The sequence below is a fragment of the Esox lucius genome, chromosome 23, assembly GCF_011004845.1.
Source record: "Esox lucius isolate fEsoLuc1 chromosome 23, fEsoLuc1.pri, whole genome shotgun sequence".
Taxonomy (NCBI): Eukaryota; Metazoa; Chordata; class Actinopteri; order Esociformes; family Esocidae; genus Esox; species Esox lucius.
Genome location: NC_047591.1, coordinates 10,362,093 through 10,381,922, shown reverse-complemented (window position 1 = coordinate 10,381,922; position 19,830 = coordinate 10,362,093). Strand labels below are relative to the sequence as shown.

Sequence of the window (19,830 nt, the reverse complement as noted above, 5' to 3'; positions counted from 1 at the left end):
TCCCAGGATGTTGCGTTGTCAAGAGAGCAGGGTTTGAATCCTGCTCGCGGATAAGCCCATAGAGGGCAAACACACATACATTCACACGACTCCAAAAGAACCAAAAGCGATGGCCGGGCACACAAACTTCCCAGTAGGAAGTTTGCTAATACCCATAAAAATCCCTCATATCCACCCACTTTCGTCAGAGAAGTGCTGCCTGCTTGGTGACGGAGAGAGTCCGGGTGACAGAGAGTTCAGATTCTATGTTCAGTGTTGCGTTTCCCCTCCCTGTCTGTCTGCCAGTGAACCCTTTCAGTGCCGCTGTATAGGAGTCAGTAGTCAGTACTTTCAAAACAATTTCAGAGTGTGTAATGGAAACGTTATAAGAGTGTTGACTCACAGGCACCCATTGTCCATATTTAGATGTGCAATCATGAGCAAATATTAAAGCATTCATGGAACTGCAGCACATGCAAATCTGCAACAAGGAAGTTGTAATGTTAATACTAAACTCATTCTTTCCCTCCAAGTGCAAGAAAACAAGTAATTCAACACGACAGGCAACAACTAATACACTGACTCCTCCCAAAATGTAAGCCCATTTCGTATATGAAGCCTTCGGTTTTAGAAGAACATGGTGGTGCACAGCATATAACACAACTCATACACGACTACTTTGTATTAGTAAGTAGTCCCAACCCCGAAAAACAGAGACACAAAAAGTTCATTACTTTAAACTTTTAAGAATATCACAGTGTATCCAAAAGATGTGAAAATGGGCAGCACCTCCAACCGAGGACGTCTGTTGGTTTTGGACTAAATCAGTGCTCTTTTGACAATCCCCCCCGCAGTTCACCACTCAACTCTGACAGCAGATTAATCGTCACACGTCCAAATTATTGACAATAACAGATGGCCTGCCATCACGACCAAACAAAGCCAGTGAACGAAGAGAGCTGCAAAAACGTATGAGCTGTCGGGACTATATTTGTCCAGCGTCTCTTTGGTATGTGGGAGTTTTTCGGTTTTGTTTCTCAGGGCCAACAATTACAGGAACAATTTCATCAGTATGGAATTCCACAAAATACCTCAGCAAGAGTGGGGGCAGGAGGCGAAAGGGAAAATTACCCAGCCAGCACAAAATGTTCAGAAAATCAAGTTTATCAGAACTTGGTGAGTGTGTAGTATTCTAATGCAAATTAAGCATACAGCCTTCCCACAACTTTCTGGGAATGGTGGAGGACAGTTGATTGGCTGTGGAACACTATCAGCACATCTAATGTAAAAAAATAAATAAAAAGGATTTACTTCTTTCCTAGCGTCACGCCAAACACCGCGGTCTATTACGTTGGAAGCTCATCTGTGCCCCTAGCTGATGAGTGGCTGGGAAGTCCCATGATTCGCGCAAATGGGCCAGTATGGCCCAGGAAGGCATCATTAAGCTGAGATTGTCGGGTGAGTCAGCGTGACATTAACACATGTTGACCCAGGAGAACTCCTGGTTGAAGGAGCCATGTGGAAATAAGATGAATTGCTCAACTAAGATGCCAAAGTGGGGAGCTTGCACAGATCTTTGGAAATTGTGATAACAGAAAACTGGTAGAGAAAACTGGAAATGCCAAACATTTCCTCAAAGTTCAAACGTGGTTACATTAAGTTTTTTGTATCATTCTAGTAACTAGTTTGACATAGGTACATTGCTCAAATAGTTCCTGAGGGTCAGTTTGATGGACACAGATTAAGTCCTACTCCTGGACAGAAAATTATAATATTCAAGCTCAATAGAAATCTTCATTGAGATACATTTTATAGTGCAGGACTAGGCTTCATTTGTGTCTCAGAAAGTGTACTGTAGGAATTTCAGCACTTCAGCTAAATATTTCCCACAGCTTTCCTCGTGGTTCTATTTAAAGTACTTTTCTTAAATTATTCCAAGAACTTAAAGAACCAACATTCTTCTGTAGAAATGTCATTACTTTTCTGTTTCCTGCAGGTTTCCTCATGATTGTGTTTGGATTAATGTTCTCAAACACCTCTACCTGTAATGAACTACCATAGGCACAGGAACTGGTTTCATGCGCAGGGCGTGGCAGGTTTATTGGAATGACTGTAAACACGTGCAGATTTGAAAAAAAGGCTGAATATAGATAAAGCCCAAACACATGAAATCTTAGAGAGAGCCTAAGGTATAACAATGGATATCCAAAATGCAAGTTTGCAAAGGTCTAAGGCAAGGAACACAGGCTGGTACACAAGAATATCTGGTAAAGAATGGTAAGAAAAGGCTTAGTAGAGTGCTCAAAGAAACCTCACAAAACAAATGGGGTATGGAACTGAACAAAATAGTGGAGCTAATCTGAAACAGGTGAGTGTGAAAAGGTGGTTAGAATTCTGGGTCAAGGGCGTGATAAGGACGTAGACCTTACACTAGTGATGGCCATACGAGGATTCATTACCATTCTTCTAGCAGCAGGATATTATGCTAGCAGTGCTAACTCAGATTTTGGTTAGCCTTAAAAACAAGACGGCCAGGTTAGTTGGGTAAAAAGTACCTAAAAGCGCCTGTTGAGTTCTAGAAAAGGTATTGTCGACAGTTCATACAAAGATTAGCATTTGTACCAGAGGGATAGCAAGAAAGTGTGGAGAGGGGGGAAAAAAGAACAGCCCAAGATGAAGAATACCACCTCATCTGCATAATATGTGGCTTGGCATGTGTGGCTAGAACTGGCTCACTAGTCTTCATCAATAATTTACACACTGACAGCTGAATGAATTCTGAAGAGTATAGAAACATTTTATTTGCTAAAGTACAAGCATATGCCTCAGCAGGACAATGATCACAACCACTATATGGGAAGGGGAGATCAATAGAAACATTTAAATTGGCAATGCTTCTGAGTGATGAAGGACAACACAGGCTGATATAACCCTGAAAAGTCAGACATGTTTCTAATTGAATGGCAAACTATACAGAATGCTTATTTTGGACATTATAAATCTTTCCCAATACTTTCTATAGGGAGCATGTATTAAAGCTGATACCATTCCTAAATGGTGAACTCAATACATACACAAAAAATACTAAAATAAAAGCTGTGAATCAGCACTTTGCCCTCATTAATTTCTTTTGGAAACCTTTAGAATATATCAAAAATACTTGTTATGATTGGCTAGCTCATGCTTCTCTACACTGCTAACTGGTCAGTTTAAACACCTCAGGAGAATAATTTATTTTCTTCACCAATTCAAGCTTTGGCCACAAATGAGTTAGGATAAGTAAAAACATCATTTGGCAATGAGTTAACATAATATAAAGTTAAAAATACCCAAAATATGGGCAGTTAATATCACTGGGCAGTTCATTTAGGCAACATTTACCAAACTTTGAGAATCTATGATTACTTTGTCAGTTATTGACAATATGCTCATAATACAATCCCTACACTTTAACACACATTTGCTGATAGTCTCTTTGTTCCATTACTTTATAAATATCTATCTATATCTATATCTATATCTATATCTATAATCTATATCTATATATATATATATAGTTATAACCCAGTTTCATGATATCCAATTTGTGATTCAGGTCTTGCTTCATCACAGCAACTTCCAGAGTATTTTACAGTCAATGACAAGATCATCTTCAGTCATCCAAAACATTAATAACCAAACAATCAACCAGTAGACTAAATGAGATGAGCCCATTTTGGGTTTTCAACTCAGGTCATAAAGCAACCAAAACAGCACACATTATTATAATCCCAGACAAGTACTCTTGATTCAACAAATCATTAGGGCCTCTACTTTGAATTGTCTAACAAATAAATGTACAACCAAGACCAAGAGTTTTCATGACTTCCAAAGGAACTTAATGTAGCTGGGAGGTGAATTGTGAAAGACAGATGATGCATAAAAACAAAAGTGAAAAAGACAGAGTGATGGAGGTAAAGAAAAGGGAGAGATGGGAAAAGAGGCCCAAAAGGAGAATTATATGTTAATATTTCAAGTTTTTCCTGCCCCATCCCCCTCTTTCACCCCGGGCTGTTTTGAGCAGCTCTCCCCTGCGTGTCCGGACGGGTTCGAGTCAGTCCCAAGTAAAACTGGTCACCTGAATCCTCCTCCGCCTCCCCTCCTGTTCCCCTTCAGCTTACCTGCCCTGAGGCACCTGGCTCCACCTGGCTTGTTGAGTAAGAGTTAAACTGGGAGAAACAACAGTGGCGTTAGACATTATATAACTGAAAATGGATAAGAAACATTTAAGGTTATAATCATGTCAGTTATTAGCTTCGTGAGCTTAAGGCGATACGTTAGGTTGTGTCCCATGGATAGTGGGCAGTGATGTCCCGGAATGAACCAGACATAATTAATTCTGATCACTCACAAGTTAGAGAGGCAAGCGTTATTTAAATATATTTGCAGCCAGGTATTTAGATATTTCTGTCAGCAGGACGCTGGTTGTTATTGCAGAGCTGAAGAATGAATGATTCAGGAGATTTAACAGACAAACCCTAAGCCTTGGCCACAGAAATGCTAAATGTTATTGCCTTTCAGACAGTGAACAAACACAACCACAAAAATTAGAAAGCGAGCAAGGGAGTAGCACACAGCACCAACGAAAGAGAAGGAACGAAAGAGGGAATAAGAGCATTAACCTGACATGGATGGGATGCATAAAGGACAGAGCGCCAGGGCAGTGGAGAGTGACAGAGCCACAAGAGAGTCTTGAGCCAAAACTGCTCCCAACAAAGGATCCCTCTCTCCCCCGACTGCTCTCCAATCCTCCCTCACCCCTGCCAACAACACCACTGGCCAGCCTTCTCAATGGAGCAGAGATAGAACAAACACCAATAGCAGTAACAAAAACAGCCACCAACTTACACATCTTACACTAAACTAGTCAAGGAGCCCCAACTCCTTTTCCACAAGTTCACTATATTTTCTGGGGGCGGGGGCGGGGGGGGGTCCCTCCATCCCTCATCCCACAGCCTCCACCACCCTTACCCAATCCCAACCAGTTTATCCACTATGAACAATGCTTTTCTAGCCTGCCGTTAGAGTGAGGCACCTGCTGCTTCCTGGTTCACGGCTCACAATTTGGAGTCGTTTAAATAAACAAACGCTGTCTCGTTTGGCTCTGGTGTTGACAGGGCCGCATTCCGGCTTTTCATTCGCTCCCCTTGCACAATCCAGAGAGCACTGGGTCGCTGAGTCTCTGACGGACTTGGAGAGCAGCTCCGTTGCTGTTTATAGTGGCCTGCCCTCCATGCGAGTTGCGCGTACACCGCATGTCGTGCGGGAATGCACCCAGCTCCTGCGATATGCCCATGAGTAGCAGTGGAAGATGTTCCATTACAACTGTTTGTGCTGATGATCAGCCCCACCCTGATTTTAGTTCGTGCAACGCCCCAGTGGGAAAATCCTCCTGGGCTGAAAGGAAAATGCATAGCCTGATCAAACAGGCTAAAGCCAAGATATCACAAACATAGACCTAAATGTAGTTAGGAACCAAGAAACTAAAGAATGACTGTAAAGCCGTGCTGTGATTTAACTAAAGGGCAAGGTCTATTACTATAAGCATTGCAACCACCCCCCCCCACCCATCATTTAGGAAAACACTTTAGCAAATTATAGCCTAAACATAAACAGTATTCTGTAGCATAACCTACACACTTAAAGCCCCAATTTGCCAGTTACGTTCCAGCCAATCACATCAGACAGTTCATTTCATCAACCTCCACTGCGTAAATCAAGAATTCCATTGATGAATACCGAACCAGCCCATCTCAAGCAGTGAAATAGGATTCTGTCGTAACCTCTGTCCAGCCAACGATTCCATGTGTTGACATAAGTACATATCTTTAAGAATAGCCCCAGGGGGTCCCACCTTCATAGTCTCTCAGCTGAACATGTCCAGCTCCATCTCTCTGTGGATCACCTTCCTGACCAGAAGCACGCAACATCAAAAAACTCTACCTTTTAGACTTTATCCATGAGATCTGAGCACTGACGGATGTTCTCAAACCTTCTCTACACCAGCGACTGGACCTCTGCTTCTGGCAACAAAAAGCGTTTAACTGTGGTGCTTTTTATTATACGAAGAAAAGGTTTTTATATCAGCCCAAACAATACTACCTGATTTAAAAACATGTTCCCACATTGTGGAAATGTACTACTGAATGTACTATTTCACATGTGCAATCTACTCCAGCCATGAACTGTTAAAAAAATTATAAGAAAATACAACTGGCCATCTGTCCCATCCAGACTAATAAGAGAAGACTCACCACATCAAGTAAAAAAGCTGTACCATACTCCATTCAAAAGTATATCTAGACATACTATACCTAAACTAAAATCCATAATACTCACTAATATCCTCATATCATCTTCCATTATCTTCAATGGTCAATACTGCTTTGGCATACAACATGTTTCTAGCATGTTTATTGCATTTCATCTCTAATGTGATGGGACAATATTGTTTTTCCAAGCACCAAAGTTAAGAGCTTCATCAATGATTTTAGATACGTTTGCATGATTTGGATGGATGAATGCCACATGCTAATATCCATTACACAATTTGGAAAGGATGTGTGCGGTAACTTCAGAAAGATATGGAAACAGTGCCAGAACAACTAAACCAAATCATGAATAGCTTTCAAATCTTTCCAAACTTATGTGAAACCAATGTGTACTTTGGTCATTTGTCTCCAGGGAGCTGCTGCTCTCTAGCTGTGTAGCCGGCAGCGGTCAACCCAGGCCACCATTACCTCAGGATAGAGCTTTAGCTATGAAAACACGAGCAGTCTCCGCTCCCCGCCTCCAGCACAAACACTCAGCGGGATCCCAGGGGGGCGTTATGAGGGGTGAGGGGACGTGGAGAGTGGGACCCAGTCCGGACACACCAGACACCCTCAGCAACACCCACCAGGCAAACCCAACAAAACTCGGCTTGCAAACACACAGACTCACACAGCTAAATGTGCAGATAATAACATGGAAAAACAATATATCTACACTGAGATCACTGATCACGGGTTCCTCTGTGAAACGCATTAGCCAGGGAGGATGAGCGTGCAGGAACAGATGAACTCCGCCATCAGAACAGATGGGTTTATGGATAGCCACTAATGAGATAGATAGCACATATACATAACGTAAAGTGTGTGTAGGGGTGTGTGTGTGTGTGTAGGGGTGTGTGTGTGTGTGTAGGGGTGTGTGTGTGTGTTTGTAGGTGCAGGCTGAGGGAGGCATGAGGGTTAGACTAATGTGTTTAGTCAATTCCCTGATCGTTCCTGTGACTTCCTCGGGTGCAGTGTAGTGGAGATAACTACTAAAGATTCCAATGCCGTAGTGAATGCAGGGCCATGGCAGGATTACCGTATTTACCTAATAAGGCTTGTCTGATTGGCCACTGGGAGACAATGGCATGTGACATCACAGACTGAGCTGAAACTATGGCAGAGTTCTATGTAAACAGCCGGAGGCTCTGGGCAACCAATGAACACGCACCTGCAGAAGTGCCCCTGTTTGTAACACTTTCTGTTGGGAGTATACACCTACACAGCGAGAAAGTCTGAACACAAATATCCACAGTGAAAGACCAAGAGACTGTGGGGCAGTGACACCTCACTTTTTATATGAATGGATTGTTGCATTTAAAAGACTAACCTATGGCAAAATAGAAACATAACCAACAGTATTTACTTAATATTAAACGTTTTGTATTGCGCTCTGAGTGTAATTTAGAGATCATGTTAGAGATTAACCTACTCTTCGTATGCATGCCTTTGAAGCTAAATAATTTGAGAGAGAAATGCACTCCGAGTAACGAAATCCCCAACCTCATGCCAGAATTGCTTTTAGCATAGGAACCGCCAATTGTTTTTGGCATTCAGGAATGCCTAAAAGAGACTTGGGTCTGCATTTAAGCACAAATAACCTACTTAAAGTAGATTAATTGATTGAAAAACACACTGATTACCTCATCATAGGCTGACACGAGATCAGACTATATGATAAACTCAAAATAGATATAACAAATATGGGCACCTTTTATAAAAGATGTGAAAACAATACTGTGAATACCAATACGAGCCATAAAGCCTGCTCACAATATTTGAAAATGATTTCTTATACTAATGTAATTGCTGAAAAGAAATTTTTTTCTGAAGTTCTGATTTTTAATCACCAAGTTCTGATCAAAATGAACGCAATCGCAATTTTAAGGAACTTTGTTAAAACATGGTTTCCTCTGCCTGTAGGCAAAAACATGGCATCGAGTTCATCTTCCAGTATGAAAATAACCCTTAGCGCACATCAAAATCCACAACGCCTATACACCTGGTCTAATTCATCTTGCCTCCCCTTGCCTGTCACAGTAATTCAGTGACAAAGCATTTATGAAGACAATCAAACCCTAGAGGATTCCCTTAACACCAGCGCAAAACTAATACATAATCAGCGGTGAAAGCAGTTATATTTGTTAAGAAATGCCTGTTTATGTCCATCAGTAGGGTTGAAACTGGCTTCATGCAGGAAACACTCAGGTCGGAGCGGAGCACGCTACAGTTGAATGAAGTGCCCGGTTTACATCAGGAAATTCTAGGGGCAGGCCCATGCAAATTATGTTTGTGGTTTTAACAGGCGAGGATCAGTTTGGCCTGAGGGCCTCAGGGAGACAGTTGTCCGTTAAAGAAAAAACATAAATGGTTTAAGTCAGGGGTATTCAAATCTGGCCCTCGAAGCCAGTTCCACTCCGTTTCTTCATTGCAACCCTCTAATCAGGGACTTATTCAGGCTTAGGACACCAGGTGGGTCCAATTAATGACGAGGTAGAACAGAAAACCAGCAGGCGTCGGCCCTCGTATGGAAAGATTTGAATACCCCTGGTTGTGTCATGAGAAAATGTCACATTTGAAAAATCCATAGATTGCAGGTACATAATACTTCCATTGTGATGTTTAGCTACATGAAGATGGGATACGTGGGTGTCAACAAGGTGTGAACAATATTCACAATTATCAAGACAATCATGGTCTTTTTCAGGGATTGTTGGTGCAAGTGGTTTCACAGACGTAGCATGTACCTACCTGAGGCGTTCAGAGCTGGTGCCACTCACATTCCACTTTAAGGCCTGTTTGGTGCCGTAGGTGATCTTCTCCTGACAGACAGAGAGAGAGAGAGACAAAGATAGACAAGCACAGAGAGAGAGCGAGAGAGAGAGTAAAATAGGAGTTATAAACACATCACCTCAACCCGTGTTCTCGCCTAAAATACCCCAAGGACCCCACCTCTCCCTCACCTACCTCGCCCCCCCCCCCCCCCAGTCGTCACTCACTACCCCTGACACACCGGTCACAGACCAGGGTGCGTTCCTCTCGGGTGCTCCCGGGGTGAACTTGTGAACTTAAACACAGTATCGCCTCCATAACATACCAATCCCCCCCCAGGCTGCAACCCCCCACACTCTGCTGCACTCCAAGCTCCTACAGTCAGGCCTCAAACGTCTTCTCCATATCCTACTCCTGTGTAGCATTTGTGCCAAATAATAAGGGAATATACAGTATTATTTTGATTAAAATAAGATTGAGACCATCAGAGGGAATGTGTAGCACAGGGGGAATGTAATTTGGACATGCGCAACCTCACACAGAAACACACACAGACCTAAAGCGTTTTACTGTGTACTTTTTTTGATCAAGTACGCACGCTGACTCACGTTAGTCATGGGCTGTATGTGTCAGATGATGAGCATTTAGGCACGTTCTCTGCTAGGCCGCCAAAAGAAGCCTGAAGGCACCTCACAAAAAGAGATAATTATCTTTTATCTGCGATGTTGTGACGGGAGATTACAGTTCAAATTCACAATTGTCAGGAAGACAATGGAGCAAAAGGCAGCCCTTTACAAAGTGTTGAGGGGTGGGGGTTCTGAACAAAGCTCCCCCATTAAGACATGCATTTATCATTCATGTTATGGCTAAGGAAACTACACATGGCTAAGGATGATAAACCAATTATTAAAACCATCAATACTTACCAATTATTGCAGGTGTTCTGCTGATATTGCTCTCTATGATAAGTTAAATGTGTTGGACATCAAATAGATGTAGTTCATATGTGAATGGAACAATGGATAACAGCAACAATCCAAACAGAATTTAAACGGTAGGCCTAATCCGCAATAAACCACGGTGCCCATAAATGTTATTTACATATTGTTCTATTTTTCGTAACCGCATCAACCAGGCAATGTATTGCAATATACATTTTTGTCTATAGCCTATTTCCCAGCTCTAACAGGTAGCATCAAACAATTTCTATAACACTTTCTTCAAGACTCGCCATCACACATTTTAATTTCGTTAAAGTGAAACAAGTACTTTCATGAACGTACGCTTTACTTTTTATGCTACACATTGTTACTAAGTACCTGCATGTACAGTACGGTGTTAAACTAGACTCATAAGCCGTTCAATCAATTGTGCGCCTTTTACCCCAGAATGCATGCGCGAGAGCTTATTGGCAAATACTAGGACCTTAACTAATTTTCGTAAGATATAGGATCCGACAATATAGGATACAATAAGAATAACTTGAAGAATGATTACTGTTAGTGGGAGTCGCTAGCCACAACATTAATTCACCAACAACCGAACGTTTGAAAAAGGTACATTCTGGTAACGTTTACCTGTATGGCTGTCTTGTTCGGCTACATCGTTGGTATGCTAATTTAGAATGTTACTGCAATGTACCTTTTAATAAATAAAAAAAACTTCAGCGCATGTAACTACTGACGTATTCCACGTTTCATTGCTCAATTAAGACCATACAATGATCTGTGCAATTTGATTGGTCGAGACGACCTTGACTTGATGTCTTTTGGAAACTGCGGCCTTTTTTCGCTGCGAAAAACGTTATTCTATTTACAATCACGTTCATGTTTTTGGTGCATTTTGTAATCAGTGGTTTATTAATCAATTCACTTCAGAAAGGTTAACCACCAGCTTGTTTTGATGCGGTTCCAGGTTCTGGATTGGGTGCAAATCATAAAGATGTAGGAGTTGTATACTGAACTTGGCTGTCACGTGTTTTAGTGTAGACATCGTGACTTGGGGATATACGCTTGATGGCGGAGAGTTGAATGGAGCGGAATTGATTCCGTGCAGGCATTTATTACATTGTATTGTATTGATCCCTGTCAGTCGTTGAGACCAAAGATGACAAGCGGATATTGGCGATCTTTTGCTTAATGCAGGACAGCAGTGTTCGGAAGGAGACACCATACCTTGTGTTTTTGCGGAACCATGTTATTGCTTGCACCCCAAATTTGTCCCCAATGAGTGTGTACAGTTGGTCACTTCCAGACAGATCTGTATTTCTAAATAGCTACATAGCTCTGGTTACCACAAATTACAAAAATACGTTTTGTCCCGTGTAGTCTAAGATATCCTACTTGATATAATAAAGTGGCAGGGCCGGCCGGTGGCATATGCGGAGTAGGCAAATGCTAGTGGCGCTGGCCACCCAGGGGCGCCCAAATGACGATGAAGATTATATATTTTTGTACTTTTACTACTTTTTATTAATACTGTTTCAATACCATTAATTTGAAATATTACAAAAAAGCAAAAGCCCCCACAACAACATAACTACAGCTTATTGGGCCATATTTTCTGTGTTGCCTGCAGATTCACCCTGGCCTAGTAAATCAATCGGGCCTACATTTTATTGATATTTTAGCTAGTCTAGATAGCCAGTGTTAGCCCTGATGGTAAAAGTCCATACAAATGTAAATTCCTTTCCCTCCCCTTTTATAATTAGTTGTGGTTTTACATCAAGTATTTGCATTATTGATTAGTCTTATGTGTATTATAGCAAACAGCATGCTAGAAGGGCTCACTGAAAAGGCTACATGTTTTGTGCATGAATGCTAGATGTAATAACTCTAGCTTTTTGTGTTTAGGCTATAATGTGGCTTTGGTGCTAATATTGTGTAGTTGCAGCAGCTTTTTTATTAGTATAATGTAACACTGCATGTTCAATATATACTCCTTTCTTCAGATGCACTTTTGAATTGCTTGAATCCCATCCCTGCACATCTTGGGCCACCTGCAGACACCTTCTCTACCTCAGCACAGCCCTGCGATGCAGCATCAAACACTCCTGTCCCATCTACCTCAGCACAGCCCAGTGATGCAGCATCAAACACTCCTGTCCCCTCCACCTCAGCCCAGCCCAGCGATGCAGCATCAAACACTCCTGTCCCCTCTACCTCAGCACAGCCCAGCGATGCAGCATCAAACACTCCTGTCCCCTCTACCTCAGCACAGTCCAGCGATGCAGCATCAAACACTCCTGTCCCCTCTACCTCAGCACAGCCCAGCGATGCAGCATCAAACACTCCTGTCCCCTCTACCTCAGCACAGCCCAGCGATGCAGCATCAAACACTCCTGTCCCATCTACCTCAGCACAGCCCAGCGATGCAGCATCAAACACTCCTGTCCCCTCTACCTCAGCACAGCCCAGCGATGCAGCATCAAACACTCCTGTCCCCTCTACCTCAGCACAGCCCAGCGATGCAGCATCAAACACTCCTGTCCCATCTACCTCAGCACAGCCCAGCGATGCAGCATCAAACACTCCTGTCCCCTCTACCTCAGCATAGCCCAGCAATGCAGCATCAAACACTCCTGTCCCCTCTACCTCAGCACAGCCCAGCGATGCAGCATCAAACACTCCTGTCCCCTCTATCTCAGCACTGCCCAGCGATGCAGCATCAGGTATCTACAAAAGGTTGCACCAATAGACCCTACTGGTAATTTGTTTTATCTGATAAGGTATTGAACAGAGTTTGTTGTAGGAGGACCGTATAAAATAAAAAATAGTTTAACGGTTCTGAAACAAAAAGACAGGATGTCTATTTCCATAGTCTTAATCAATGGAGAAAAAAGTCTAAAGAATTTGCAAGAAAGACTAGGCTTGTAAGGCTGTAGAACAATGCTACATCATGCATATTGCACATTGTTTCTGTAATATAGTTTTTTCGTTCAATTACTCTTATTTATATTGTATTTATAAATTGTTTTATATCACTTGTTCCTTTAATACTGTTTTTTATTTTGTGGGGTTTTTCATTTCTAAAATAAAGAAAATCTGTAAGACATAAAGCTGTGCAGTTTCTGTGTGAGTGTATGAACACAATGATCGGTGGTGGAATTGGCTGCGATGCAAGCGGCACCAGCTAAAATCATGCCTAGAGCACCAAACTGGTCAGGGCCGGCCCTGTAAAGTGGGATGGAACAAATGGCTTCACTGGCTATAGTGCCCTTACTGGGACGGTTCAGCATTTATCTCCTTTTGGCTCTATACTCCCAAATTTGGGTTTTACATCAATTACTGTGAGGTTAAAATATAAATTATCAGTTTTTGTTTGAGGGTATTTGTGTACATATCAGTTAAACTCTTTCCCTTTGCACGTAAGAATTGCATGAAGTCTGCAACCCAGTGACACACCAGGTGCTGGCATCTTCTCTGGTGATGTTCAGCCAGGCAGGGACAGCAGGGATCTTCAGCAGTGTTCTGTTTTTGTTGGTATTTTGGCCTTTACTTCTCATGTTCAGCAAATTAATTGTGTGTTCAATTTGATATAAAACTGGAGATTGGCAAGTTAGAAACCTAACACTTTTGGGCAATGAAATACTCCCTTGTCGTTATGGTAGTATTGTTGTTATTATTGTCTTCATATATTCACTTGGTATATGAGGAAGCACTGTCAACAATTAGCTTGGAGGCCTTTTCTTGTACATAAGTCCTATTTCTTGATGCCATATGCAGTTACATGGTCAATGAAGACAAGTGAGCCTGTTCTAGAGGTGGCCATACATGTCCTAGACATGCATTCCAAGAAAAGTTGGTTTGCGATGGATCTAGTTATTCTTTTCTCTTTACACTTTTCTTTTGTGATCACGTTGGTACATGTTAATCTTTGTCTTATAGGTCCACAAAACCTTTTTCCCAGAACTCTGCAGGCTTTTTAGGTACATTTTTTTAGCAAACTGTAACCCGTCCATCCTGTTTTTGAGGATGTCTATTGATTGGCACCTTGCAATGGCTCTGTAGTTCTGCTTATGAAGTCTGGATGGTAGCAGCAGACACATTCATGCCATAAAAAAGAAACTCAGAAGTGTACTCAAACATTGAGTGAAGATTTATAATAGGGTTAACTAAAATCAAATCAACGAACAACATATATGATGATTACAAATAAATGCAAGTTGTTTCATTCAATTTTACATTTAATTTCACCAAATAAATGTATGTTGGTTATTATTTTATAAAATACCCCAAACTTCTGAAATTTCTTTCAATATTTTAAGTCTGATTTTAATATGCACCTCCTATCATGCCATGTAGCTTTGTTTTAGAGTATCTTTGGGTATGAATTTTTTTTAATTCTTTTACACTCGGTTGTGAGCATGTTTGAAGGAAGAGAATACTTCTATGTTAGTGTTATACTTCTACAGCTTGTTATGCATGAAGTGTAATAACAAACTGATATCAATTACATTTGGCAAAATGAGGTTCATTAAAAAGTAAACTCGCTCTCATACTGCAACTACTAACTGTTAATCCCATTTTGCATTTATTATGTAGTAAACTGTAACATTTGTTTTAAAACCTTGAGTTACTTCTGATGGAGATTTTTGTATTCTTTGAGTTGGTGGCTGTTCAGTTGCCAATTATTAGTTTTTTTCGCAGCTGTGAAAATAAATTGGGGTACAAAGCTAACTGTCTGCCTGTCTCTCAGCCATTATCGTACAATATTTATATTGTGAGGCATTCTTCACCGCTGTAGCTGTAGTAAACTGTTAAAGGTCTTAATCATTAGTATTTTTTCGACTTGACTACTGAACTCAGAAAACCTGAATACCTGCCAGACACATCTTTGTGGTCGGACCTGCAACTTCATCTCAGCTTTTTCTTTTTTAAATCTAGCCATTCCATGCTAATTTAGATTGGTAATAAAGTTCACATGAATTTAATAGCACAAATCAAATGTGTAAGAAAATGTTGCCACATCCATAGCTTTAGATAAACACCATAGGTATATAGTAAAATAGGTTAAAGACAACTTCGAGATAGACATGAGTGAGAGAGATAGAATTACAGAGAATACAAGAGAGGACATCCTATAAGAGATATAAAACAACAGTGTGGAGAGTTGTGGCCTGTAAGACAGAGGGAGAATCGGATGAGACAGTAGGTACTTAGAAGGAGGGGGTAGGGACCCATCTATAATACTCACCTGTGTCTGTCAATGGACTTGCCGTCACCTTTAGCCGACACCGACAGCAAGGCACCAAGCTTAAAGGTCAGCCAAGGGACATGGGGTCCTACCCCAGGGCAAGGGTTCACCTCAACCCCCTTAATACAAGGGTTCACCTCAACCCCCCCACAATATCACTGAGCAAATCCCCGGATTGGACACAGTGGCTCAGAAACAAATGATGGCCGATGCCTGCCCAACTTCTGTTTTGCATTGCTGAAGTGGAAAGTGCAGCAGTGGGAGTGAAGTTGGAGCGTAGACTGGGACTTGTGCTCACTGGATGCCCACTGCAAAGGTGTGCTTGCAGAGGTTTGTTCTAACAAATGAGTTTCTAGAGTTTGAAATGATCCACCTCTACAGATGTATACTAATCCTTTAATGTTTTCATTTCTTTTGTGAGGAAAAATGTACGTGTCGTAAACTAAGACTTTGCTGTCAAAACAATTTGAACTCTTTGACAGTGACCGAGTACAACCGTACTCAGTAGCCTAATGTGGTAAGAGGAATCCAGTTGGGTGAGTATAATGTTAGGCAAGCTTGGCTGAAAGGAGACTAGAGGCCTGTCTTATGAATCCAAACACAGAACAGATGGCGTGGTGTTTGAATTATATTGAACTTCAAAATCGAACCCAATGCACTCTTTGATGAAATTCGTATGATTTTTTTTCCCTTTTAAATGAAGATGTTTGTTAGTGACACACTGACTCTATTGAGAATAAGGTTTTTAACTTTAACTTACCTTTACTGGTATTCTCATTCTTGTTATCGTGTACAGCAATGTGAAAATTGCTATCAAATATATTTATAAACCCCTTTTTACAACAGCAGTTTTACAACACCCTCTTACAAAACACCCAGCCTGAAACCCCAAGGATCAAACAACACAGTGTTGAATTTAAGTGGCTAGGAAGAACTCCCTAAGAAGGCCTAAATTTAGGAAGAAACCTAGAGAGGAACCAGGCACAGAGGGGTGACCAGTCCAGGCAGAAATTGTCAGGTATCGTCTTGATCTGTAACACAACCAGGAGGACTTTGGACAGGGACAGCAACAAGTCTTTCAAACCTGGTTCTCCGGAGGTGTGGGGCAAGACCTCATGTCCTCCTAAGTTTAAAACAGGGCAGGAGACAAAGAAAATTTAGAGAGTGCATTCCTTAGATTTACAAGGATTTACAGTGGAGAAGGATAACTGACCCTACTCCCTGACACAATAACATAGCAGCGTAAAACCTTGGGGCTGAGACGGGGAGGTCCAGTGACACTGTGGCCCTATCCGGGGGAGGCCCCGGACCGGGCCCAACAGGCAGGAAGTCAATCCACCCACATTGCCAAGCATCAACCAAAGGGACACACTCTAACCACAACCACCCTGAAATGAGGGCAGAGTATTGCCAGCTCAATTGCACGATTGAGACTACAACAAGCCAGTGACTCCACCCCTGAATGGCATTGGAGGGAGGGCATCCTAGTGGTGATGAAAGCCCACCTGGCAAGACAGCAAGGGTGGACAATATCAAGCCTTTCTGGTCACCTTCACGCCCCCGGGCCAGGCTACACCTAATCATAGATCGTGCTGAAGAGATGAGTCTTTAGTAGACACTTGAAAATGTGCACTGAGTCTGCACATCGAACCTTAGGTGGCAGATCATTCCAAAGTACTGGAGCTCTATGAGAGAAAGCCCTGCCTCCGGCTGTTTGTTTAGAAATTGTAGGTACAATTAGAAGGCCAGTATCTTGCGATTTTAGGTTACGTGTAGGTATGTGTGGCAGGATCATTTCAGCAAGGTAAGTAGGAGCAAGTTCATGTATCGCTTTATAGATTAACAATAAAACCTTAAAATCTTCCCTAACTCTAACAGGCAGTGAGTGTAAAGAGGCTAGTACTGGAGTAATGTGTTCACATTTTTTTGTTCTAGTTAGGATTCTAGCAGCCGTGTTCAGCACTAATTGAAGTACATTTATTGATTTGTCAGGGTAACCAGAAAGAAGAGCATTGCAATAATCTAACCTAGAAGTAACAAAAGTATGTATTAGTTTTTCTGTGTCAGTTTTTGATAAAAAGTTTCAGATTTTTGCAATGTTCCGAAGATAAAAATAAGCAACTCTGGAGATATCTTTTATATGTTCATCAAAGGAGAGGTCAGGGTCGAGGGTAACACAGAGGTTTCTTACAGTTTTTGGGATACGACCATACAGCCGTTGAGGTTCACAGTGAGATCTGCCAACAAAACCTTGTTACTTGAGTCCTGAAACGAGCATTTCAATTTTTCTTGAGTTTAAAAGCAGGACGTTCTCTATCATCCACTTCCTAATATCTGAAATACATGCTTCCAAAGTAGCACATTTTGGGGATTCTGCATGCTTCATCAAAATATACAACTGTGTGTCATCAGCATAACAGTGACATTGTGATTCTGGATGACATCACCCAGAGGCAGATTACAGAGCTCCAGACAATTAAGAGACCACTGCATCTTTTTCCAAAACAGTTGAAAAGGAATGTTTCCAAAAAATTTGAAAAGGAAAGTTTTGAGTGAGGAACAGAAGCGTTCAATTTGCAGTGGTCTCTTAATTTTAACCCTTCTGTTCCTCACTCAAAACCTTCCTTTTTGACTTTTTTGGAAAGGAAAGAAATGTATTCTCTTAATCTCTTAATTTTTTTCCGGAGCTGTATAGTGAGAACAGTAATGGGCCCAAAACCAAGCCTTGAGGAACATCATAACGTACATTTGATTTGTGAGAGGACATGCCATCCACACATACGAACTGATATCTTTCAGATAAATAATATTTAAACCAGGCTACATGTCCACGTAGCCCAATGTAGGTTTCCAGTCTCTCTAAGAGAAGGGAGTGATCAATCGTGTCAAAGGCCGCACTAAGATCAAGAAGCAACAGGACGGATGCGGAACCTTTGTCTGGGGTCATTAGAAGGTAATTTGTTACCTTCATGAGTGCAGTCTCAGTACTATGATGTGACTGAACCCGGACTGGAGCATTTCATGAATGTTATTAGTCTTCAGGAAGGCATTCAGTTGTTGGGAAATAAATTGTTCTACGATTTTTGAGAGGAACTGGAGGTTCGATATTTGCCAATAATTGTTAAATATGTCCAGGTCCAGATTAGATTATTTCAGAAGAGGCTTAATTTCAGCAATTTTTAGTGAGTTTGGTTCACATCTATGTTGTTTACATTGGTATTTTAGCTAAATTAGAACCACATTCATTGATATTATTGAAAGATAATCTAATCACAAATCACACAAAAACATTTTAACATTTATGCAATTAAAGTGAACAGAAATCCAATTTCCTAGTGTGTAAAAAGTAAGTACACCAAGTAAGTACACCTAGAATTAGAATGAGTTGCACTAAAACAGGTGCAAATTGTAACAAAAACTTGGGGGGTCCAGCCTTTCACAGAGGATAGAAACCTGGTCGGGTTTGGTCTTAAGCATATGGTGTGTGGTAACGCATCATACCAAAATCAGAAGACCTATCCAAAGCCATTTACAAGCAGTTTGTAGTACAGTATATCATTACACTGTCATACGGCTTATTTACAAAAAGACAAAAGTCCAGACCACTGGCGGTCTAGATAGGACCGGTTTCCCAACTAAATTCAGCCAAGGAGCTGACCGAAAAATGCTCCTAGAATTATCTAAGAACCTAAGCATAACCTTGCCACAGTCAATGCCTCTTTTGCCACAGTCAATGTCTAACTGTATGAGTCCACTGTCAGAAAGAGACTATACAATTTTGGCCTATATAGGACATCAGGAAGGAATAAGCTTCTGCCCTCAAAAAAGAATATCAAGACACGACTGACGTTTGCCAGACAATACCTGGGCAAAGACCAAAACTACAGGAATAATGTGCTCTGGACAGATGAGTTAAAGTTGTAGTTGTTTGGCCAAAATGCCAGACACCATGTTTGGCAAAAACAAAACACTGCCTTTGAACAGAAGAACCTCATGGTAACCATACATTATGGAGGGAGAGGCATTATGGTTTGGGGCTGCTTTGCCTCCTCAGGACCTGGTCAACTTGCCATCATTGAGGCAACCATGAATTAGAAGAATGTGAGGCCATCTGTCAAAGTTTGAAGCTGAACCAAACAAGGATCTTGCAACAAGACCTTTTTTTTTTTTAACAAGCAAAGCTTCAAAATGGTATATGGAATGGTCAAGTAATATTGCAGATCTCAATCCTATCAAAATGCTGTTGTGGAACTTAAAGTATTCTGTTTATGCAAGAAAGTCAGAGTTGGTAAATGTATCTCTTTGCCAATTGAAGACATTGATTGACAGTTACAAGTAACAGCTACATAAAGTTATTTCAGCCAAAGGGGGCAACACAAGTTATCGAAGCCAGGAGTTTACTTACTTTTTCTGCACTATGAAATGCCATTTCTGTAGATTTTTCATGAATAAATGATTGTAGAATCTAATCTTTTGTTATAATTTGTTAAAATAGGATACCTTTATCTGTCAGCAGTGTTGTAGTCAAGATTAC

General features: G+C 41.3%; 1 long non-coding RNA gene across 1 annotated transcript; it reads right to left on the bottom strand.

Annotated features, from left to right (window-relative positions):
• Positions 1 to 3,582: 3,582 nt before the first annotated feature.
• Positions 3,583 to 10,766, bottom strand: LOC105028537. Its single transcript, XR_829393.3, has 3 exons — positions 10,679 to 10,766; positions 9,081 to 9,151; positions 3,583 to 4,187 (listed from the first exon to the last, which is right to left on the bottom strand). It is a non-coding gene; the product is annotated as an uncharacterized LOC105028537 (long non-coding RNA).
• Between the last annotated feature and the right edge of the window lie 9,064 nt (positions 10,767 to 19,830).